Source organism: Hetaerina americana, unplaced genomic scaffold (genome assembly GCF_022747635.1).
Source record: "Hetaerina americana unplaced genomic scaffold, ioHetAmer1.1.p SCAF_8, whole genome shotgun sequence".
NCBI classification, from domain to species: Eukaryota; Metazoa; Arthropoda; class Insecta; order Odonata; family Calopterygidae; genus Hetaerina; species Hetaerina americana.
The window spans coordinates 74,287,634-74,314,454 of NW_027287427.1; positions in this window are offsets into that span (position 1 = coordinate 74,287,634).

Genomic DNA, 26,821 nt, shown 5'->3' on the forward strand with positions numbered 1-26,821 from the left:
AATTAGCGAATAAGCTTAAAATACTTCATTATTAAAGGTTCATCATTAACTGCATCCCAGTCTCAATATAGCTAACCTGATTTATACATCTATGATAACTACGAGTATCTTATGGAGAGACTTCGTAAGCCTTGATCTTTGACTAAGCTTAGTGAATTATTAAGATCTCTTGAGTTCTCACCCAACTTTATAGCGTGATTTTTAATATAAGATGCGGCAAAACTTTAAAATAAGTAGAAATTTCTATGGCGGCCTGATGCTTTTTGCGCTTACTTCTACTCATGGACTTCCCAAATAAACCCATGTACAGAAATGGGAACCATGTTTTTTTAAGATGTGTTAATACATACAAATCCTATCTCCCCGCCTGGGGAAACTTTATTTGCACTGCCTGATTTCGGATGTCAAAAATGAAAAAAATGAATAAGAAAGGTCAGCATCAGAAATTGGTCAACAATACTATTTGAAAAACATGCCAGTAAGATCATTAGCCTTCAGAGAAGGTGGCGGGTGGGAAAAAAGGCAGGCACTCGTTCAAAATGAAGGGGTTCTTTAAATGCCTGAGCAGAGAGCTGGGTCGAAGCGGCACCAGGCCCTGTACAAACAAACAAGGGAATCCTCCAGTCTGCCCCCCCCCCTCCCTTCTGCCGCTTTACAGTCTTTGGAAGAGGAGAGTTCTCGGTGGCTAATCCGCTGAAGGGTCTACCCCTCCCCACTTAGCATTTATAGGTGTGGGTGGGCGAGCGTGGGTGGTTGGAGGGGGTGACAACGCTATGACGGCGGCAGGGGGAGGAAAAAATTTAAAAAATGTAAAGTCTAAGAGATGTAAGGATTATTTCGGTTTCGCCGCTCGCCCTTTACGTGGCAGGTTTTCGGTTTTTCTCAATGGCATTCAGGTTTATGAGATAGTTAAATTTTCACGTATTTGCTGATAGCAACTTGCCATTTATCCGCTAGAATGGTGTTTTCCGCTGCCATATATCTTTGCGCACCCGACAATTGATACCAGACTTCAATGCCAGAATTTGATGACATTAAATTGGTTTATAATCGTAATATACCTGTATGTATTTACGATTTTTGGAGGAAAGATAATACATTCTTCTTATTTATAGTGCGAAGTTTTATTACGATTGGCGGCTACAGTTTAGTGTTTCAATAGTAAATTGCGTTTTATTTTATTTTGAACAACGGTATATCATTTTTGGCTAATATAAATACAGATGGTTCTATAGTCAACTTTCCATGGTCAAGGAGTGATTGATTGAACGAGTCCAAAATTTGGTCCATCAATGACCAAAATTATTAACACCATCGTTAGTGCGAATGCATTGCTCATCTATTGTGCTATTGTGTGTAACGTTTTCATTAAGAAATAGGTTTACTACTTTCACTTTAATACTACGAGCACATACGTGTATGAAAGTGAGAGTTTTCATCCTAGAGATGTACTTATCCGATAAATACAGACTATTTAATCCATTAAGCCAGAGGGGTGGCAATGTTTTATCAAACATGGATAACAAGCTTTATCATTGCCTTAAGAGAATAACATCGGGTGATGTAGTGGTGATGACTTTAGTTTTCTTTTACATTCAGAACCAATAAGAGTTCTTAGAACGGAGAATAAATTTTGGAATGATGGGAAGGGGCATGGAGTGCACCAAGGGACCAGAGGGCCTCCCCCGACAACGCCTTATTCCCTCTTCACCCTTTAAATGAGGACCTCCACCCTCATTGTCTCTCCTACCGCCCCTCGACGCCTGGGTGGTGAATGGAGGGTGGGACTGGAAGGAAGGGGAGGAAGAGAAAGAGGTAGGGAAAAGAAAAAGGATTGGTTGGGGTCTGAGGAGGAGAAGCGTTTGATTTGACCGCGGTCGGAGGCGGGGGCGTTCATTTAGCTGGGGGTATTCAGGGGAGTGGATTGGGGTGAGGAGCGGAAGAGGGAGTGAATGAATGGATAAAGGAACGGGAGTGCGGGGGGAGGTGGCGGCGAAGGGGGTTTAAGGGAGAAAGGAGGAGGCGAGGGCGATGCTGCTGCGTGGGCGGCAGGGGAGGGGGCACACAAGGGGTGGCAGTGTCCGCGCGGAGATAAAAGAAGGCCTCAACCCTCTTATTCTTTTTTCCACTTCCCCCGTTGGCGGCGCAGGGGATTGAAAAAATCTGGAGCGTGTCGAGAAGGGATTAAAGGGGGCGGGAATTAGAAGGGTAACGTGACAGGGCCGGGTGAGATGAAAAAGTTTGAAGAGAGGGGAAACATCAACATCTATGAATAGGGCAATCAAATCCGATTCCGAAAAACTCACATTGCCTATGATATCTCAATCTTTATCCAATAAATGAAGACTTGGAAAAAAATTCTAGTTTGGTTCTAAAAGACCTTATAGTTTGTTTTAGCTATTTAATACTTTGAAAATGGCTTGAATGATAGATCTTCGAATGGGTGAGAATTGTTTGGGTATACGGTACGAAAATTGTTAGTCAGAAGATAAACTAAATTATTTTCTACCGTATGTACAGCTTTGGACGGAGAATATTTTATTACTCTCAGGGAAGACTCCAAAATTCAATTAATCAGTCTTACTAGTTTAAAAATTTAATTGACCAATACCTAATTATAAAATAATTTCTGATAGGTCGCAGTTTCCAATGTTCTCATGTGTTGAGCGAAAATTGCAGCTTGTATTTTCAGTTCATCATAATGCAAACAATAATCTTGGAATATAGGTGAATGAAAATTTGCGCCATTGAAGGCAAATTTTTAGCATGAAATACATGCAGGAAGTTAGAACAGCGTTAGGTAGGAAAATTTGTTATAATCTTATGAACGATAATGATATGAAGTTGACAGTATTGAACTAACCCCACACTGCGAGGCCAGTCCTTTGCAAACTGTGAGTGAAGGAACAATAGCAGGAGTAATGCGACTGAGAAATAGAGAGCAACCCTCAGGAAATTATCGAATGAAAGGGTATTAAGCTGGACTGAAAAATATTGCTATAAATGTGTGTTCAAACTCTATAACGAAGCAGCCGGTTCCCAAATCGGGAAGTGGTGGACCAATGGTACGTTTGCCTTTGTACTCTTGGCTTGCCAGTATTCCGCTTAGTACACCAGAGGTATGGAAGGTTACGTCATTCTGTTTACTTATTTCTGCACGGTAATGATGGAAACAATAAAAATACCTCCCAAGTAAAATGTCATTGGATATTTAAAATTTCTTCAGGTGCGTCCTACGTATTTACATAACAAGTTATTTTTCTACGAACCACGTATCACTATAGTTTCAAAGAAAAGAATCATTGATGGCCGCTACTTTTCAACTTTCATTCAAAATAATGAATATTGTTTTTGACTTTTCCACTCCTGGAGAAGCTTCCTAGGGTCAATGATATTAAATACACTATCTGTATGGCTCCCGCATGTTGGCAAAAACAATCAGTAAGTAGCAAACGTCATAATGTCGACATTAGCCTTTGTTTTAGCTCCGATATCTATACTAAGGTTTTTCTTCTGCGAGAAGAAAGAAAGAACGAGAAGTTCAAGGAAATAGCCAGCTGAATGGAAATATTTAAGTAACTCTTTTTCTTTCGCAAAATTTATAAAAGTATAGATAATCACGTAGGACAATTACAAATACATTGATGCCAAATACTAATGATTACTTGGTACTTAATCAAAGATCATAAGATGTAAATATTCCATTTGTCTAAAAACCTTTTAATCCTAATTGATGAAAAGTATCTCCTTAATGACGCCACTTGGATATCCATGGTAACCAGTAGAATGTTAGTAGTCCTGCGTCAATGCCCTTTCATGCATGCAAATAATTCAATTTTATTATTCATCTTTGACGAAAAAAATAGTTTCCTTTACCTTTTGATGGGATTTTATCAGATTTTCTCCGTAAACGAAGCCATTAAATCCTAGACATCACGAGTGCCAGTTACTGTGTTCTGTTGGTACCCATGGCGTGAAAGTTTAGTCGTTAGTATCCATTGAAACTTATTTGATATATATTTTATTGCTTATATATTGTAGCTTATTTGAAGCTACGCAACTTTCATCATAAGAGTTTATCTACTTCATCATTGTCATCATCCATGGCCTTCTATCCTAAGATTGAAGGGCTTCAACATTTATGATTATTTTCAATCTCTTTCGTTATTTTCTTGTACCTTTACGTTAATCCACAAAACCGTCTTTGTAGAGTCCACACTATTTTATGACTTTAATGAGCCCGTGAAATGATAAATTCTGATATTTGTGGTGCGTTTCTGCGGTGCGACCCAATTTTCTTAATGCACCGTTCAGTCTATTTACATGATAGAGAGAACGCGAGGATGCAAGCAGAACCCAAGCCATTAAAGAAGGTGAAGATTGCGGCGCTTGGCACAAACAGTCATGGGCGAATGCGTTCGGGTGCACGTGCTTTAGCGGACGACGAGAGCTGCGCTTGTTGGAATCAGGTTGCGAGGGGGTCGGTGCGGAAGGGAGGAAAAGAGGGTGGGGGCGAAGGGCTGCTGCCCCTGTGAGATCGAGAAGGGCTGAAGGCGTCGAGGGGGTGCCGGGAAAGGGGTAACCGCGGGAGAATGATATTTTTTTCTCGCGCTGCACGCCGAGGGTGGTTTCGGTGTGGAGGGTGGGGCCGTGGGCGGGTGGCGAGAGGGATGCCGGGTAATTGATATGGATGACGGCAGAGTCGTGAAAAGGCATTCTCTGGCTCAAGCGACGGAGCACGCACTTTTAAGCGCGTTAATTCTCACGCTAATTAAGCCATTAGCGAGTGATGTGCATGTACACATGCCAGCCTCTATTACTACGTATAATTATATATATCCGGCTGTGCGGGTGTGTGTGTGTGTGTGGGCGTGTGTGTATGTGTGTTGGTATTTTATTTCTGCTTCCCTCACTCCTTTTGAAACAAAGCACCTCCCCATCTCCCAAATCCATTCAACCCCCCCACGTTTGCTCCCTCCCCACTCACTCGCCTCAGCATCTAATTTTGCACTTTTCGCTCGCCTTCTCTTGTTTCCGCGAGCGCGTGTCACTTGTTTTCCGTCATCACTTCAAAACCTCCCCCCCCCTCCCCCAATATTCTGCAGACGCCCTTGTTCCCAGCACACGCGCGCGCGCAAACACACATACACACACAAGTCATCATCTCCCCCTCTTCTGCTCTCCCTCTAAATTCTAATATCCATCCATGACTCCGATCTCATTGCTATGCTCTCCATTTATTATGACTCTCGCTGCGTACAGCGACTCTTGAATTAGTCTCGGACATTTCCCGGGCCGTTGCTTCGGGAACGTGAAAAGTAATCATGCCTCGGAATGGAGTAATATCATTTGAATAACGCCTTGAAATTTGAAACGTAGAATAATTAATCTGCCAAAAGGCTTTTACTCTCATTCAGAGAGGTCTCTTTACCCTGAATCAGAACTTTTTGAACTCATGTGATATCATTGTTCTATAACTTGTTTCGAAGCACAAAATTAATGCTGCCTATCAAAAGTATGATGCTCTGTTGTAGCTATGCAATTAATGGCCCATGATACAAAGTTTCAACTCTAGCTGTTTCATTCGGAAGAAAATATGCAAATTTTAATAGAGCTGTTTTCTTCCACATGATGGCACTAGGATCTTAAAAGACAACTATGCACCATTTTTACGGTGTGTTAATAAACCAAGAACATCCGTCTAGTTTTTCTATTCCAGAAGAATATGGGACAGCTTTATTATTTGCAGTTGTTTCATTTGTCTAGAGAGCGTGTCCTTTTACCGGTCTATATCTATTTTAATTTAAACCTTGTTTACATATTTTACGACAAGGATGGGTACTGATATAGGAATCTTCGACGCTCTTCGAAGAAATTAATGGTAGAGATTATGAAAGGTTCAAATTGTAATAACCGTCCCACACCACCGGATACGACTATGATCTGTTTTAATAAATTAATTTATTTATGATTTTTAAGTATTTTTTTTCTAAACTTTTAGTATTAAATATCGGTGATGGGTTTTTCCAAGCAATGTTTGGACTTATTTCCAGGTAATGTTTGTATGGGAGAATTGTGTAACAAACTACTTAATTAGCTTGTTTTTTCTCTTACATATTCTTTAATTCACAGTAGAACCAACATACTTAATTCCCATGATTTATCAGAAAATGTAAATTATCAAGCGATCTTATATCAATCAAGGCATACAGGATACAAAATACAATCTAACAAAGATACAAGACATTTTTTCTGAAACTTTCTGGGTCGGAAACTTTTCAGACCACCCTCAAACGTTGAAACAACTAAATAACCAAAGCCGCAAGCTTTATGGTTTACGGTCTTGGTTATTTGTTTTTACATTGTTTCACGGTCGTAGGTAAGTTCGTTTTACGTTTACAAGGTAAACGTGCGGTGATTATACTAATGTCTACACACTCATTACTTTGAAGAACAGCTTGCAAGAATGAATCGATTCACACATTTTGTTCCCGAATTATCATGCGTATTCAGTGTTTTATGAGAGAAAAGGTACTTCCATTATAGGCTACTACAACGACCGCCGCAAACCATTCGTCTGGTTTACAATCCACCTCACTCCTCCGCTGCTTATTCTCATCATCTAAGGCGCCCGGATGGGGAGCATTCATCCCTGCATCAGGTTAATCTCCGCGCGAAGGATCGCCCGACCCTCCATCGGGTTGCGTGTGTGGTGAGGAGTACCCACTGTCGCCCGGCCATGAAAGCGAAAGTGTAGGCCCGCAGTGTTTGTTTTCGGCCTTACACCCCTCCCTACTTCCTCCGCTGCTCGCCACTTACTCTTCATTTGTCTACATTTTCGAAAACACTCCGGGGGCAGAGTTAGAGAGGGCGCGGCACACAATACCAGATTGGCCCTCTCTCCGCGCCAATGGACACGGAGTTCCATGGACCAGTCGTGCAGAGGGGGAGGGTAGAGGTGGACGAGGGATGTGGAAGGGGCTGCTGTCCAGCCGTGTTTCCCTAAAAAAAATAAACGAACCCGCTCTTCATCCCTCTCAAGCTTTCCCTCCGTCGACCTCTTTTTATTAAAGAAAAAACATCGCTTTCATTTGTTTATTTTGCCTCTTTAGTCTCTTTATTTTTTCTACCTTTTTTTATTCATCGGGTCAATCCGCTCGGAAGAGTGACCACCACCAGCTTTGCTTGCTGGCCTGCTTACCCGGCCGCCCTTTGCCTTCCTTTGCGTCCCCATCTCTTCTTTTTTTCCTCGCCTCACGCCCCCGCTGCGCTCTTTTCCCTTTTCTCCTCGAACGGTCATTGCCTCAGCCTTCACCCTCCTTGATTGCTTTAAAGTCTTTACATAGGGAAAAACTAAAGGAAAAAAATAAACTTACACACAACCCTTGCCGTTGTAATAAGTTCAGCAAACCTTGGCAAGCTCTTTTCCTTAGCGTAGGTGACGTCTTCACATGGAATGTGTCTTCACGCGTTAAAATATTATAAAGACGAGGTAGCAACCTTGAAGTCATCTACGCCGACAGACGTGGCAATATTGATAATTTTAAATACCACGCTTATTGACTGGACAAAATGCTGAATCTGTTTCTATTAATCCTTTAATGGAACTTGAAACTTTGATTATAGTTTGGCGGTGGGAAAACCAGGGATGGGCAACGAACGCAATCACGGCAGAAGAGGGAAAAATAAATTCCGCTGCACAACATAACTCATGTTCAAGGCAAGCTTGATGGTTGATATTCCTACAAAATTATGTTCGGGGTCCGTCCCCATTCATCCTCATTTTATTCTTGCCAAGCCTTTCCGAATCAATGGTCTACGCTGGAATTCATTTTCTTCACTATGGTATGCATACAATCTACGGTCAATGTTATCAGTATGCCTCCATTCAGTTGTTATAGTTCTTTTAACCTTAAAAAATTTCAAACTGAAAGTACTCTAATCGCAGCTGAAATGATAAAAGCTAACCCTGATATATCATTTGGTACTACATCATGACTTTTGGTGACAAGTCATACGATATATCCTAACATATGCATATGAGGACAGATGATTGGAATTTTGATCGATTATTTGAAAATAAAAAGCCTAATGCACTAAGAGTGAAGAGGAAGTAACTAAGAAATACTTTCCAAATTATTCAGAGGCGGGATTAGAATATTATGCGATAGTTATTAGGTATGCAACTGGGATCCCGCTTCTGAAAGTAGTATTGTGTGGCGATGGGATGATCGCTACGGTATGTTTGCAGTCGAAAATGGTATTTCGTATCCAAGTCCTTATAATTAACCGTTATTCACGAAATTTTAATTTTTTTACCGTCCCAAGTACCAAACAAAATTAGTTATCCAACGCTGCAATTCCACTAAGGCTAAATATAAGACAAACTTATGGTTTAAAGGATTAAACAGAGAGTGCCTACTATGCCTTTTAATATTGAAACAAACATTAATATTTCTTTTCTTTTAAAATAATTTATGAACTGAGGAATGACAGCATCTAATGTAATCTATTGTTATCTCATGGGGACTGTAGTGCATGTCTTATCTATTCAGATGTATACCGAGCGACGAAGTAAAGCTAAAAGGGAGTAAAATCAATCGTACTCCGTAAAAAATTAAGATTCAATGAAGCCCGAGGAACAATGTTCCCACACATTGCCAGTAGCGGTTGCATGAATCTAGTGTCAAATTTTCCTGAGCTTGAGATTTACAGTTTATCAGGAATAATTTGTGATTCGGGTGGCGGTTTTCCACCCCCTCCTCTCAGTGCAGTCCCCGGGAGGAAGAAGGCGGGTCTCTTTTCTCTCTCCACTCGAGTGAGCGGGTAGGTAACCCGCTGGCGCATGCCGCTCCCAGCCGGGACGGAAGACTGCAGCAGCGGGGACTGCAGGCTTTGAGAACGCAGGGAGGGGTGCGGGGAGGGCGGGTGTGAGGAGCAGAAGGGAAGGGTGGCCTGGGAAAGAGTGGGTCGACGGGGATAAGTGGGAGATGGGGGCGTGGCTGCTGTACGACGGCAGACAGGTAGCGAGGCGAGCCCCTTGAAGAGGTCAGTGCAGCGAAGGCGAAGCTATTTCAAACCTTTCGTGCCGACGATGCGCTCAAAAGACTCACGTGCAACGCACAAGGAAAAAATAAGAAAATTTTCTTGCTCCTTTATGTGCATTCATTTTTTGTACGACCTCAAGAGTAGTTGACCTTATTCACTCTCCTGGTTAAATTTAAAAAGAGCATGCTCATCGGCACTTGCAAAATATACAGAGTCACCTAGCTTTTTCCCGATTACTTCATTTGAAAAATATTGTCACTTTCCCCCAATCTGTATCCGCTGTTAAAACAGTCGCAGGAAATATTTACTCTCTGCCGTTGCGATATTTTGTTTGCATGATGTAAAACATTGTTGCGATATAATTGTTGTATCTGCCAACGTTTTCATGAGCGATGCTTCTTCTTACCAGACCGCCAGTTGTCCTTGAGTGCTTCACGAGCCCATATGGTGTAATTATAGAATTGAGTACGAGTTATAAGTAGTCATATTTAATCGCTTTCGTGTCATCTTCTAAGGCAGATAAAAATGATCAGTCCAGAACGATCCGTTAAAAGTAAAGACAAGAATGATTTCCACGGATAGAGCTACAGCATTGCTGAATGTACAAATTTGGCATTGCTGCCTTGCACCCCCTTAATTTTAAGCGCATAAACCATCAACCAGTTCATCAATCATCCGGTGATCAATAGGATCACTCCCTAGTGTTTACTTGGAATGGAACATCAGTCGGAGTGGATGAATTTAATGATGGAATACGGAATGCAAGATCCTTGTGCGTGGTTGGGAAGCTGGGAAAGGGTGTAGAAATGATCAGTTTGCGGATGCACACCCTTAGAACCAGCGAATATAGATGGACAGGGTTTCGTGATATGAGGAGACACCGATAAAGAAACACCCTGTAGACTCAGGAAATGTAAAATTCAGGAATCTCATTGAAAAGAGACAAATGAAGCCGAGGTAGCAGAGTATGACATCAGGAGTCGGATAATAAAGTTTGAAGTCCAACTTACATTTTGTTGGCAACAAATATATTGGGCTATGCAAAGAAGAAATAGAAAAATACAATGGAGGAAACAATGAATTACCTAATTAAGGAATATAAGGTTTACACAGAGACTAGAGAGGAAAATCACAGTGCATTTAGGGTTGATGGAGCGAAAAGCAAAAGGAAAAAGGGAATTGACTCACTTCATCGAGAGGAATATGTTAGTTACGAACACTACATATATTCCGCAAAAATCTTCAAAGGAAGAGAGCGAAACCAGGCAACAGATCGTCTACTCCTTTGTCAGCCAAAATTAAAAGGACCTCTTGAATCTGGGAAAGAAGCTTATTAGCGCTGATTTATGTGGATAAAGAGCCAAAGCTGCCACCTATGAAAAACAAAGGGAAGAAAATACAAGAGTAGAGTGGTTAGCACAAATTTTAAAGCCAAGAATTTGGAAAAAAATGTGGTAATAATGTCAAATAAATTTATATATTTCATGTTAGTGAAAATAGTATCAGTAAAAAGTAAGTACTACAGAAAACAGTTTACTGCTCTTTTTGATAACGTAAACGACCCTCGAAAGGATAATATCTGACGTAATCTTCCGGCCAGTTGTTTGCACCCACGCCCGTATTACATTTTCAGTTCTCTTAATTCCCTTTCTATCTCGCCATCAAATATGTCTGGATCTACGCTATTCTCATCTACGTCCCATTCTGATCCTATCTTTAAACTTGCTAGCCTAACTTTTTGCCACATAGGTCTTCTATGTATTCTTTCCATCTCTCTTGAATCTTCTTTGAGTCAGTTGAAAATGTTCCCGAAATCAACCATTGATAGTTTTCACAGATTTTCTCTCCTAACCTCATGAAATTTCTTTCACTTAAACGTATAGCGCACCAATTGTAAACCCTTCCTTAGAATACTTTTCATAAGTTTGCAATATGTCGCTTTCCATGCTTCTTTCGCCCCATAAGTTTCCCGCCTCAGTCCTCTTTGTGATTTATTCTACTTAATTATACAAGGTGCAGCATAATTCAAATCAACAAATTATGCTGCCGCACTCTCTATGTTTATATTCCTTCATTTCCTATTCTCGTCTATCTTTCTAATCGTTTGTAATCCATAAGTTTCATGTCCTTTTTCATTTATATTATTATAGTTTGCTTTTCAACTTTCGATACTCTTGATATATTTCCATTTGTTCAACCATTGTACCCATCTCCCTGTCCTCACCCATCCTATACACCTCTATAGCTTGCTGATACATCTTTATTGTTGTCCTGTTAATGCTTTTATATTATATTTCCCAAAATATCTTCCCTATTTTATCCTCTCGAGTCTTACCTTACACTTCATTAATAATGCTTTTACATTATGATCTGAATCTACCTCCGCCTCGGGGAAATGGGTAAAAACTGGAATATCAAATACTTCTTTGGTTTTTATGTTTCTGGTGTAATGTTGTCAACGCGTTCAGGGCACTTTCAATTAAATATCTTTATTGGAAAGTACAGGGAAAAAAATATATATAAAAATCAGCTGATGGATTGCGATAGGTGAACGAAATTTGTGATTTATCATGGAAATTCCTTGACTACATCAGAATTTGGTGGGAAATGTGGGGCTCCTAATAATCTCACGTGCTCTTTATTGGGCGACATAATAGTCAAAACGTTTTGGCAATAACGGACGACAAAATACATCTGGGAATAGTGAAAGTCGACATAAGTTCGCGCGTCCGTTTTGGAAGTGATAATTTCTGCTTGGTAACTGCCGGAATTAATCTTGAGATTTTCCCCGCAGATGTGATCAGTTTGGTAAAACTACATTCGCCAAAATTCATGCTAGTTTGGCACTGTAGGTATTGTTTACTATTTCCATTTATTCCATGCAATAAAAAAACCATGCTTTGTTTCTGAGTTCTTGTAAGCTTTCCAAAGGTAAAATATAAAGTGTATCCTTTTTGAGGTGAACTTTTAAGAGCTAACTTTGCTGTTTCTTTCAATACTTGGTAGGAAATTATACAATTTTTATTCTGACATATTGGAACCTTTATTGGGGTTAGCAATTTTCGACAAATGTTCGTCAAAATTTCGAATTTGAAAAATATAGAGATAGTTTGAGTGAGTATTTCTGAGTATTCGTATTATTTATACTGATAGTAGAAAATGTAATGCTAAAGAGAAAATGTTGTTAACAGCGTCTCTTGCGTGATACTTGCCGCATCTCACTTTATGTACTTTGAACCTATCTAATGGCCCGATGTCCTTGTAATCCCAATAAACCACTCCTAACTTCTCTTTTGGGTCTCAAAATTCAAACCCGACAGAGTCGACTAAATAAGTTGTGTCAACATTGCCAAGGTGGGAAAGCCCCCATACGTTTAAGCTAACAAACGAACGCGTTACCCCTTCTAGGTGGCCAGATTCAATTCCTTACGTCTTAACAACAAATGGCTCGACGAGTGGAGAAACTCCTTTTGAACGCCAGTATCGACGCGCATTAGGAAATTGGTCACATAGCAAGGGAGGGTGGGTCACGTTGGATTTAAGTCAGGCGCATTATTAGTTGTGGCAAACCAGAGGAATGGCCTGTAATTGGATTCGATGGTATAAGTGACCTCTATAAGAGAAAGAAAGTGATGAGAGCAAAGGAAGGGCGATGAAGATTGCTTCTGCTCCAAACGCCTCATCCTTTTTCAGAAATGATCTCCTTTCTCGCCACCCTATTCCCAATATCCAATTCCGCCCTCCACTTTTCTTTCTCAGGAGTAATGTTTCTCCTCCTTCAATATCACCGTCTCAAGCGTTCGTGATTTTGTAACTTGTGCAATGAGTTTGCGGTCGTCGTTATTTTTTTCAGAGTGTCAAACCGCTTTGATTGAAAGTCCTGCTATAATTAATTGGAGTGTCCTCAGATAGGTCAAGAGGTGAAAACGAAGACTTGCGTTCGGATCTCGTCCAAGAGAAAAGAGTAAAATGGACTTGTGATGACATAGCTGTAGAATTAGTAAGGTTTTCACCCAGGAAGTTATTTCACTAGCAGCTTTCTTATGTACATGCATTTATGCTTATAGCCTCGACCAATTTTTCTGAGTTTTGTATTGTAGGCGGCATCTATCTGGACTCGCAAAACATTTTCACTTCTAATTTGTCCGTACTTGTGATGCATGCATTTTTATAGCTGAGAACAGTAGTCATTGATTGCAAACAAATATTTATTATAGATATATTCTTAATACAAACAAATGGCAAATCAAGAGAATTGTTTACTTCCCTTACGCTGCGCATTACAATATATGCTGTTGAATTTTCAATGAGTTATGACATCTTTCCGGAGACAGATTGGTGTATAATTTCTGCTACGTAGTGATCTATTTTCTAGTGACGACTGAGAAAATAATTTTGAATGCCTTTTATGTTTTCAGAATATTCTTCCATTCGTTAAAGGAACTCCTTCCACTTGCTATCTTAATGTATCGAAGGTCTTTCTTATGGATAGTTTCAGTGGATTTACTGCGATTAGTTGCTTGAAGTACTTGAGTTGCTGATAGGGAAATTAATATTTGTCATAAATTGTTTTCATTTATTCTGGAGTAGAAATTGCGGCTTATATTTCTATTATGGTCAATAATTTTCAGTTATTTTGGTTTCGTTATTTCTCGAAAAACCTTGATATTTTATGTAACTAGTATACGTTATAACCACATATACTTGCATAGGAGGACGAGCAGATAATATAAAACATTAGGAGAGGAGTAAAAATATCTTCAAGATTTTTGTATTTAGGTTATTCCGAAGTACCGAGAAGTGAATTTTTTCAATTTAATGATGAGATACACACCACCACTACGCAAGTAGTGATAAATAAATCGTGAAGCCATCTTGAATCCTGTTAAACTCAGAATGTCATTCTCAATTATTTTTTTGGAAATGGATTAAAGGAAATGTGCTTTGTTTAATTTACTGCTGCGAAAATAGCATAACGAGCATTGGGGAATTCATATATAAGTTTGAAAGAAAGAAGGGCAATAAAGGCATTGGAGAAAACCTCCAAATGATGGGTTATTTCTTATATCAATTGGCTAACGCTGTACTGCAAATGAATTTTGCAATCCGGGAAGTTTACTTATCCTTGCTCCATAATCTTTTGTGCTGATAAGCCTCAGATAATTGACCTTTGATTTAAAGTTGACCGATTGGTATAAGTTCGCGTTATATAATGAGGAACTAGATGTATAAAAGTATGTTCAAATTTGAAAATATCCTATTTACACTGCTTTTTCTGACAAATCAGTTATTTTAAAAAGTTCAAAAAACACTTACAAAAATGTAATCTCCCTGTAGGTGTATATAATTTTTAAAACATCGACTCCAAGATTCTATTGCCGACGAGAATGCTTCTGTTGAAATCACTTTCAGACCGTTTAGAAAAATAGATGGTCCATGGACAAGGTTTCTTGGGTGCGATGTTAGGCGAAATTTCTTCCTTGGACTTCCGTAGTCACTAATGCAGATTTTTCACACTCCAAACAATCGCCGTGAGTTTTACTCAATTCACAAGGTTTTCAATGGGTGTTAAACCACGCAAGCGTAGTAAACGGACGTGTTTCTTAATGCCCTCTGAATGACGCAAGTTCATGTATTGAAAAAATCTATGTGAAAAATGTGCACTGTGCGATGCAGCCACGTTAATATTATGTTCACAAAGATGGCACGATTGCGTATTCATAATGCGTGTTTTAAGCTCTTTTACATCATTTACACATTTATTCCACACGTTTCTACTCCAGTCCAGTTAATAAAATCGCATTACCTTATAGCTTGAAACCGTATTGTATAGAAGTATCAAGTTGCAAGTTTTTTTAGGTTAAAATATATTTTTTTACGCCTAATTTTGATTGAATTTATTTTAATTTCAAAATTCCCATTGTCTTGGATAGGGAACCTATTGGTTGTGCCGACATCTGTGACCTATCTTTTAGGAAGAGTTTAATTTGTATTTTTTACTTTTCCGTGCTGCAAAAATTATGCAAGCAGTCGACCCATTGATCAGCAATTCGCCGGAAGGGAGAGGGAGGGAATCGATCAGTTCTCTGCAGCGCTGCCTCAGCGAAGTCAACCCTGGATGGCAGAGTGATAGGGTGAGCTTCATTTCGCTTTGACTCATTAGCCACCAAACAACCACCATAATTATGAGTTTACTTCCATCAGCTCCATCAATTTCATGGATTTGACAGTTTTACGGCAAAAAAAATTCCATACATGAATGCACCCGACGTGATATCATTATTGGCTCCGCAGATGCGGTAGACAACTAGGAAGATCCATATCAGCTTGTGGAGATTTTCGCAATCAGGTCTTCTATCAAACGGTTAAGACTTCAGTAAATTTTAGACGCTAATTATTTTGCGGTTCTTTAACATTAAAGAATAAATATCATCTTAACCATTGTGCACTACAGTTGAAAAATATTTTCCAAATACACGGTGGAAGAAGAACGAATTCTTCCTTTTCTCGCATATTTTAATCGTAAATTTTCGTTACTGTGTTAATATTTCTGGGCTCTTTCAAATTGCCAATTGTTCTCACTGTTATTTTAAGAATCGTACCGGACATTCGTAAAGTAAACGTTAATAATCTAATGTGTATTGGTAATTTTATTGGCATTAAATAAAGTTATTATCAATGTTTCAATAAATGAATCATTATCTTCAGGACTACGTAACTCATTGGCATTATACAGGGATTATTTTTTCGCGGATTTATTCGTAATTCGTCCAATCATTAATGGACAACACTGCTCCCAAGTAACTCTTTTTCACGGTAGGGAATTAACTGACGTTCGTGCAAATTTTCAATGGAAATATTTTCGTCGATATGTGCGCTAACTATAGCAAAGTCGTTAATATGCCATTTAGAGTAAAATGTATGCTATTTTATGCTTTATTATGCTTTATGATTGTGTTATGGGGGTAAACAACGTTTCTCTTGAAAATTTCAATTGTAAATTCCAATATGCTTATACATTGACTTTTATTAAATTGAAAACATCCAAATTTAATTGCACCCAGACAAAAAATACGTGAACCGCATAACATATTTCTGGCAATCGCATACGAGGTCGATTTCAGATATACTAGTTTAATGGGAAACAAATGGCTGATGCCAGAAAGGCAATTTTCGCATTATAAAATTCACGTGAGCAGATTTTTGAGTATCGGTGAAAATTGTGGAACAAAATAAAACCTAGCTTCCGAAAACGGTTTTGTGTTAATTAATAGGAGGGCTTTTCAAATCATGGTCTTCCTCGGGGATTTCACCGGTGGGTAGAGCGTCGACATCGCCGAAGACGGAGGGGGAAAGGCCGGGCCGTTTCGTCGCGCTGTCAACGGAGGCCGATACCAAAGGTCCTAAAAGTTCCACCCATTTACCTACGCTTACTTCTTTAAGTTGTTTCTATTCTCAATTATTGTGAATTGAATTTTATTTTGCAAATTGTAAAATATATTTAGTAGAAGAACTGTTATTCTCTGAAGATATTTGCACAAATAGTAGAGAATAATTATATTGCATCCTTTTACTGCCTAAATTTACCTTGGCTACTTGTTAATGAACAAGCTATTGGAAATAGAGGAACCAAAATTAATTTATCTTTCACTAAACTGTGGAAATATTGAAATGAACATTTCATAATTAATGTTTGTGGGGAGAGATTCCGACGACTGAGATTTCGACCTTTCTTTATTTCAATACGGCGTCTATGTTAAAATACCCTTGATAATTGTTTTCAAGTATCATTTGGCTACCTCCAAACTAAGCATCTTTGTACTTCTCATAGCGAAAGTGTGGGAAAATTTTCAAACAAATACCCCGAGTTTTCGAAGCAGTGCTGGTCTCATTCATTAGAATATTCATAATTTCCGTCAATGAAAAAGGTGAGGCACCTAACGTACCCATTTTGGGGACTACTTTGAGAAATCGCCATCAAAACCTGGAAAATGAGAAAATGCGTGTTGTTAAGAAATTATGTCTTCTCTAATGAAAAACGCCTTCCAGATATAACATTAACGTTCAAGCATAGGTGTTCCTGACACAAAATAAATTTACGGAGTCATCACAAAGTTGAGAAACCAGAGAAAAGTTAAAGAGAGAGAGAAATTGGCCAGAAATTGTGTTGGCGATTTTCCCATATCCTGAAGGAAGAGGGAAAATGAGGATTTTTTCCAGAGCCCTTAGGAATCCTGTTTTGCTGGTAAGGAGGGAGATGAGGCGTGGGGGAAGCGACTCATTCGCCTGCGGCCGTGGGGATTCAGCGGGAGCATCGACGAACTCCTTCCTGCGCCCCCAAAATTCGACAAAGTAAGGGCGTGAGATCAAAGACACTTCAGTGTGCTCGCGCGACTATTGGAGACCACATTTGAGTTTTAAACGCCTCACGTTACATTAACCCTCAAGAGGGCGCGCGAGCAGAGAAATGGAATAAAATATGTTGTTCGACGACTGTCGTCTCGTGACGCTCTTTTATTTCTGAAGTAGGCTCTAGCTTCGAGATGATGAAGTTGTTAACGGTCTCTGCCCCAAAATGAATGGTTGTATCCTTTGTGAGAGGGTTCCACCACCTGGTGCACGAAAGATGGCGGGAGCATCTCCATGTATGTACATCATATTTTCCTCTCTCAGTCCTGACTTAACCTGTCGAATATATACATCATCATCGGTATTTCAATCCTAGAATTGGCTTACTGCAGCTGCTACTCTTATTAGAATGCCAGGCAAGGCTGCATATTATAGGGAGAGTAATACGGTGGCATCCCGTTACCTTCCATATCGCAGTACTGCGGCCGATACCGTGCATTTCACTGTCGCCCGCAGCTTTGGCAGCTGATACCGGGTCGTCAGACTCAGTCTACGCAACCAGGGCCTATTGGGGAAACTGCTGCCTATCATCATGGGTTCAGGATAGCTTTTTAGTAGGAGTCTATTTCTTTCGTTGACTCGTTCCAAAATACTATGATTGTATATTTCTGTTAATGTGTGGTTGCATTCAGAAAAACCATTAATAATTTTTTCTAAGCTGAAAAATTTTCGCCGGTCACGGGAATCGAACCAATGACTTTAGGTTCTAACCTTAGCCGCTACCTCTGGTCTACCCTCTTAATGAGACAAAATAAGTTTAGTAATATGATATAAAATTAAATTGGAATTCATTCTTTGGGTAGCTCGGTACGTCAATATCCCGCGAGAAGAATTTTTATGAGATCTTGGACGTAGGGGCCTTTTTGATGTTCCGTGTATGCGATGATAATTGAGAGAGATTGATCGAAAAATAACTTTGTAAGTTATTTTCAATGGTAACTATTGATGCTCGAAATGTTTGCTCAGTCATTATATTTTAAGACCCTGCCATTGATTTGTTTATTTATGTACCCTGCAAGCCACAGCTACGATGTGTGCTAATTTTTTGTGTGGCACTAATTGTGTGACACTAGGCTAATTTTTACACGAGCATGAATCTACCATCGGTGGACAATGTTGTTATAATCCCCTATCGTTCGCGGAAAAATAAAATCTTAGCTCTCTGTTGTACACTTAATCTCTAAAATATTATCAGCATGATCTCTCCTACCACTATGATGGGATAATAATACATGTTCAACATCACTGCTAAAGAGACCTCCTTCCAATTTATGCAAGAGCTTCAATCTCTAATTAAACCTTCGCTCTTTTGAGTGATTCCCAGCCTAGCTGCTTTAATATTTTGGATTCACTACTAAGTGTATCATAACAATGTTTTACAAATCTAGCTCCTCTACGATGCACGCGATCCATTTCGGCAATTAATCCAACTTCGTGAGGATCCCATATACTTGCAGCATATTCTAAATGAGGCCTAACCAATTCATTTATTGATTCATACCCACTCATCAGAAACTCAACCATCAAATTACATTAATTAGCCGCTTACTGCCATGCTTAACTTGGAATTAACTATCAGCCACCAGTTAGCACACTCTAAAAGCGAATAAACTCCAAAGTATGGTATCGCTTATTATTAGAGGAATGATTTTGAAGAGAAGAGATGGAAAAAATATGGAATACGGAAAAGGCGTGTCTGTGACGCCCAATTAAGTAGTGGCGAGTTTTCTTGGGCATAGAAGCGTCCACAAAATTGAGCTTCACTGGTTTTTTACATTTAATGCCCTAGGTTTTTCCAGGAAGTATTTCATTCATTAAAATTATCGTTGTATATAACAGCTTGCTCCTACGTAAATTGATGCTTGAACCTCCGTAATGAAATATATATCATTTCATTATCTTGTTCGCTATCCCGCTTCTTAGATGACTGATTATATAAAATATTTTATCGAAGTTGATTTTTGCGTAACTTCTGAATTCTGTAAATCTTCATTTTAACTAAATATTAGAGTTTTTACCTTCTGTTATTACACATTAGAGGTTGGTTATCGGTTTTACGGAAAATAATATCTTAGAATTAATATCAGTGAGATTTCAAGTGTCGATATCCTGTTCAATCATAGACCTGACGAAGCACGACATCTTACATTGAGTGTACCCTTTAAGGTTTATTTTCTGTGTTCCAGATTGAAATAATTGAAATTACCTGTCGGACATATGTTGAGATTTTAAAATGCTTGGAGTTAAAAATTTACAAAAATTGAGAATATTTCCCTTGAAAACATCACTAATTGAATTTCAGTAATGTTATTTGGAAGGCGAAATGTAGGTCGCATCAAACCATCCAACATTTAATGGCCTTTTATGATCAAAGAAGTGACTAACGCTACTATTACCCTCACCCCACACATTTCCGTCTGTTCCCTCTTTCGATTGCCGCGGGGATCACGCCTCCAGCGCAAGTGCGAGCGTTAATATCCTGGAGTAATGTCCTCGACTGCAGGGGGCCGAGCACGTGAATATATTATTCTAGGTAAAATTTGTCTGGACGGGTGGGCGGGAGGAGGAATGTGGACGTTAAGGAGTTGGTTGGGAGTGCGGGGCGGACGGGATGGAAGGAAATTGGCGTGGGGGTCAAAGAAGGGTGGGGATCGGAGGGCCCCTCCTTTGCAGTCCCCCACTCCATTCCGAGCCCCTTATATTCCCCCCAACTCGGTAGAATTCCTTCTTAACCCCCCTCTCCCCTCTGACTTCACTTACCTTGGCAGGAGAGGTCGACGGAAGGCAGCAACGGATCGGAAGGCCCCTCTGTCCGAGGGGCGTCGAGCGAGCGTCCGGGGACTCTCCCACTCCCTCCCGATTCGCATCCGCCCCCCTCCCCACGGGGAGAGGAGGATGGGGAGGACGATGAGGCGGAACAGCTGACGGTCGCGTCGCGTGCGAAAGGCTGGTCGCAGGGTCGAGCTACTGTCTCCTCCGTCGTTCGCCGTCCGCCGCTGCAGCTCCAGCGACCCCCTTGAGGTGGAGCGCGTTATGTCCCCGCGGTTCCCCTTCCCCACGGTCGCACGCACCCACCCTTACCCTACTTCTACCACCCACTCCCTCTCGCACCCCTCCTCCACGGGCCTCCTCGCGCCAGCAGCTCTCTAGTCGGTCGCCGTCGCAGCGGCTCCCGGGTGCGTGCGCTCGTGTCTGACGGTGAGTGCGTGCGTTCGGTGCCCAGCCGAGTCAGTTCACGCGAGTGGTTCGAGGACGCGGGGAACGGGAGTGGTGGGGGTGGAGGTAGAAGGGGGGAGTCGGAGGAAGGTGTGCCTCTCGCCGGAGGGAGGAGGTGGGTGTGGGTAGTTGAGGGCGTCAACTGGGGGGAGGTCGGGAAAGCGAAATGGGACGGTCTAGCGCGCGAGTGTGTGTGTGTGTTTGCGTTGTGCTTGTTCAGTGGGTCGAGAGGAGGGAGAGAAGGGGGTGGGATGGGAGGGAGGGAGAGGGCGGGGAGGAGAGTTTGGACAGTTTCGGGAGGGGGGTGAAGATGAAGGGGGGAGAAGGGGTCAACTCCCTTCCTTCCCTCACCCTGCCCCCGCCGACACTTCCGCGCGCAGGGGTGTTGTGTGGGGGACGAGCCGAGGGGTTGGGGGGAGGGGCTGCTGTTGTCGTTGAGGACGGGTGGTGGGTTCGGGTCCTCCGTCGAGGGGTCGCGCGGTCCAGGAGGAAAGGGGGGGCTCCTACGTGTGTTATATGAGTAAGTGCCGCACGTATCTACATGAGAGTGAGCGTTCGTGTGGGATGCGGAGCGGGGACTTTACCAGTCCTTCGGTGCCCGTGGGCGATGGTCCCCTCTTCCCGGGGCTTATGGCGGCAATAATACTTAGGCTGGGCTGGAGGTAATGTGGAGAGCGGCCGTGGAGGGAGGAGGAGGCGGGGTGGCGAGCGGGCTAGGGAGTAGGAGGGCGAGCGCGGCGCACCAGCGCTCTCTGACGGACGGAGTTTGAGTTTGCGAGTCGGGGTCGGGTGGGCGGGCGGAGGGTGCGTGCAGGAAGGGGGGTGGAAGGGGAAGGGGTGCGTGAGATGTGAAGAAGGGGGCTGGGTGGGGGAAGAGGGTTATGAGAAGATTTCGGGCGGTGCGGAGTGGGGTGTGTGGAAGGTGGTGGGAGATTTTGAGGCGAAACGAAATGGAACGGGGGTTCGAAATGGAAGAGAACATTCTGCAGGTTAAGAGTAAAATCAATAATGTGAGACACTATAATGAAAAGAATACTTAGTATAGTCTTCGCCATGATAATTTTGAACGAAGCTGTGTCCGTTTACTCTTACTGTGATCGCGTGACACATTGATAAATTTATACGAATGTTGCAGTACCGGTCCGTTGGATCACTGACGAGGTCCTATGCCCTAATTAGCAGAGATGAGGAACCGGGAGATAATAATCATAAGGGGAAGAAAATAGATTGAGGTGTAATTGAAGTTGTTAATTATTTTATGTACGTATTGTGGGAAAACTTACATCATCTCTATTTTATATAATTGAGACTTAATTAGTGCAGAGTCCGCAGTATTAAAATCGGGCATTTGGCTCAAAAATAAATAAAAAACATTAATCAGCCCGAATTTTGGTAACATAGCTCAAATAGTAATAATCCCTATACGTCTTGGAAGATTCACCAGTTATTAGAGTTGGGGGACAATACCTTTCCCTACGCCACCTGTGGTCCCTTAGGAATATCTTGTGCCTCAAAAACTCCAAACCCCGGTTAAATGTCAGGGTGCCAGAAAGCGTCATCCAGAACCAAACCCGGGCCGTCTGCTCAGCAGCCCATTGCTCTACCCATCGCACTGCGACGCCTAAATAAATGAGATTTTCTTCATGTGCACTTTATTCTATTTTCTTCTCACTACAAGCTGTTGCGTAACTGAAATATCATTCTATCCTGTTGATATGTTCCAGACGGAATCTGACTTTGCGAATATTCCCTTATTTCATCATTGCAATGCACATTAATCATTTCAATTGCGGCAGAGAATTATTAAATTTTTGCTAATTTGGACTTTCTCTTTGGAAAATTTTAAAGGAAGTAAATGCCAAGAATTTATACAAACGTTCTAAACCTTAGTATGTGCCATCTTTCACTTAGTTCAAGATGAAAATAGCCTGTTCTTGAAGCCAGCAGTTAAATCATCGATAAGAAAACTTATTTTTTCTTTAAATTTTATTTAACGCAATCAAATTCATCCTCCTTTATTATTTTTCCGCAGGATAACTTCAAAACCACGCCTAAAATTTTTCCTTTTTATTTAGTTCTATTTTAAAAAAGCATCATTCTATTCTGTTCCGACATTTTCGTCTCCAAATAAAATGAATTTGAACTTATCTGATTATGAAATAAGGAACAAAATTTGTTTCCTATTTAATGAATATGAACTAATTCCACATAGATAACCCGGAAACTATTGAATGTGTAATGTTCTGTCTTATATCACTAGCTGAGTATTTAAATTGCGTCAAAAAGTAGAAATTACTTTGAATTTCTCAACACAATAGTGGTTTTGCCTTTATTTATTATTTACGCTAATACATATATATAAGGGTGGTTTCCGTGACTGAATAATTGAAATTTTCGTGACATTTATTTGACCATTGTTGAAATACATTCTTTTTGCTCAAGGGAAATATATTCTTATTGTTCAAGCAATAAGAATATATTTTTCTTTCTGTGCTACTTATACTATGTTTTTTAATAGAAATCGGCTCACATTCTTAAACAGATTAAAAATATCTCACTGAGCAGCATTTGCTTTCAATTTAAATTTTAATTGGATCGAACCCGATATGTTGAAAACTGTGATAAAGGGGAGAATATTAGGAAAACGAGGAAGGGATAGGGATAGGATAGGGATATTGAACGGAATGACGGGAGTAAGGAAGTAGGTGGAATTTGAGAATGGCTTGTTACAATACTTGATATCAGGTTATGTTTTGTTAAGAGAGACAAAGGAATTGTCGCTGTACCATTTGGTAACTTGTGCCAATGCAAAAACCTACCTTAATCGGTATTATTATTAATAATCGGTAATATTAACCAACATCAAAAATTATCGACCCTCTTCCATGTTCCCAGAATTTTTTTACAGCCCAAAATAATTCTATCCGGAACCTTTCAATATTTCCTTTCGTTTCTTCCTAAATTCTTGCACCTATCCCTTAAATCATGTGGTCCCGGGACGATCTTTTCACTCAAAAAACCCGGCGCTTGCAGACAAGGGCGTTGAGGACGTTCGACTTCCGCTACAGGAGTGAAATGGCAAGTGGAATGGTTGAGTGAGGATGATGGGAAGTGTGAGGAAAAATAGATGAGAGGGGAAAAAGTTTTGGGAGAGGCAATCGGACGATAAGGAGGGAGTGTTGGAGCTGCGGGAGGAATGGGGTTGGGATGCTATGGAGAGGGGTTGCTGGGAATGGAGTGTAAAGGGGAGATTTGGGAGGAGAGTGGGAAGAAAATGAAGGTGTGGGAGAGTGGAAGGTTGGGTGGTGGTGTGGGAATTCGGCGGGAAGACTTCCACCATAACCTCCCAACCCCCCCTCCCAGTCCCCTCCTAACGCCTAAGCTCCGCCCTTCCCCAATTTCTCCTTTTCCCTCTCTTTCTCACAGTCACTCCTCTGTCGCCTTACTTCCCCGCCTCTTGCGAACTCCTACCGAAAAAAGATTCGTTCCTCACTTAGCACTTCGCCGAATTTCGTTTGCTAAATCGTTATTTCCAGTGCAAGCTGAGCATCGGGAATGGTGCTTCCATGCGGCGCCAGAGAAAGCATATGTGAATTCCAGGGACACAAAAGTATGCATTGACGCGGGGCGATATTCACTGTCTCCTCTGTTCACGTCATGCTTAGCTCTCCCATTTAATCGCATGACCACCTGTATTCCGAGAGAAATATTTGAAGTCATATCGTTTATATTAAGATTTTTGCTTCGGTCTTAGCATGATGAGACTGCTTTTGGTAAAGTGGGGTTAAAGTTAATACTTTAGTTTTACCTTTTTTCATCCGTTATTTCATGCGCCGTATTAGGAACCCACTTATGGTATTTTTCATTGAAATAATCATTAGCGTCTAAAGGAATTAACTAATAGTTTACGTGTACACATTTGTATTAATGTTATAGTTTTTCTAGTAGAAATATGTTAGGGTCCATTAGCAATAAATATATATCCATGATTCAAATACTTTCAATGGATATCATTATGTATTTGAATACTTTAGAAGACTTTCTATGCTGCTTTGCACGAATTACATTCTGAGGAAATGTAGAATTTTCATCATACCTGGAAATGTTCAGATGAAAAACTTAAAGTTCGTTAATTATTTTTGCCAGTTTTTATTAATTTAACTGCCATTTTCCCTTGTTAATGAATTTTACCTCATCCCTCTGACGCGGTGAGTGCCCATTGCTGAGAATATTTTAGAGGAACTGATCAATTAAAAAATGTAGAAATCAGAGGAGGGTTTTAGCACATTTTTCCACGTCATTTATCCAATACAACTCATTGCTATCATTCTGAAGCATTTGGTCGTAAATATTCATTAATTTAATTGCATTTCATCTCAATTCTCCTTTGAAAATTTACGTTCAATTCTTGGGGATAAAACGAGGAATTACCGAGTATTGTTCAGTATAAACTTCCACTTGCCTTCTGTGAATATTGTTGGATGAAATTCCGGTCTTTTGGACGACAATATATCTAGGAATAAGGTAAGCAAGGAAAAGTTCACTTCCAGTCAGTGTGCTCCCTTTCGATCAATCGATATATCTAAGTTAAATCCGTTCTGCCTTCACCCTAGGAAAAAGCCCACTCTCCCCTCCGGTAGCCGATTTTGTTTCTTTTACTTCCAATACACTGATTTCGACCCAAAACTCTGCCACTGAAATGGCGTTATTAAACATCCGGCGCATTGAAGGCCTAATGGAAAATGTCTCCTTTCCACTGCCGCTGAAACTCAATATTGTCGATTCGGCCCGCTTTTAGGATCCCTCGCGGGAAATATAGACGGTCAAACGACTTGTTAAAGATATTTGAAATTGATATTTGATTTTTGATAATTGAATGGTCCCTAAAAATTAATACCCATTACTTTATTCGTGGATTTACTCTTGTATATACTAAATCTTTTTTTTCAATTCTTTGTGCTCTTTACCTATCTCCGTATCTGATGGATTTTCACTTTCTTCCCCTCACCCACCTGCCCATCCAATTCCTTTTCTTTTCGCACTGCAGCAGTCAGAATCCCACCGTCTCTCTATATCATCTACGCATACGTTTTCTACATTTTTTCAATTTTTATAGGAGATAAAATATTCCAATTTAGTTCAAATTATTTACATACATGTGATATTCAAACAAGAAAACCCGATGAATAGCTAACACATATTTATATGGATAGCTATAAGGACATAACTATAGTTGCAGAGACGTAAAAACGGCACAAGGTTAGTGGGGAAGGTGAAAGGTAGAGAATTATTTGCGGAAAATAGTCTCCTTGACCATGACTTGACCCACGGATCTTTAACATTCCGAGTCGATGATCTTCGAATATTGAGGAAACTTGATTAGCACTGAAAGCAACCAGATGCTTCATTCATTGCTCTTACTGAAATATATATTATCACCCCTGCTGCCGTTGTTGGAGAAGATTGTCGAATAATTTTAAGACTAAAATTATAAATATTGATAATTTCATAGTGTGAAACCCACGCATTGGAAACCAAAAGTGAGTATGAAATGTATTTAAGCGCAGTTGGTTCCACGAAACCCCTGCAAAATTGCTAGTGTCACAAAAATCAATGGAAAGTTTGTTTCTCGTCCTCTATATGGACCATACTGGAGGTGACTTTTTTCTTTTTCGCGTTGTGAAGAAATATTTCCGTGTAAAGCGATATTCATCATCAAGAGAGGGTGTATGCAAACTGAACACGTTTTAAATTTCAGTGGAAGCAATGGATGCAATACTACAGTTAAACAAATGAAATTGTGATGAGGGTAACAAATAATAGAAACTGTGCACTTCCACACACTTTTAATGTCCTACCAGTTTAACGTCCTACCAGTAGTACATTGAAAGTGTGTGGAAATGTGAAGTCTCTGCTATTTTGTACCCTCATCGTGAAGGAATTCCACAAAGTTATGCCTTCAACGGTTGACCAAATGAAACTATTATTGATATTCAGTATACGTTTAGATAACGGCATAACATAAAATTAAAAATTTTCATAATAAAGTATGTAAAGAGGCTGTGTAGAATATACATTTTTGGCCAACCACTATTTTAAAATATCTCCGTTACATAAGAGGAATTAATAACGAAAATGAAATATAAAG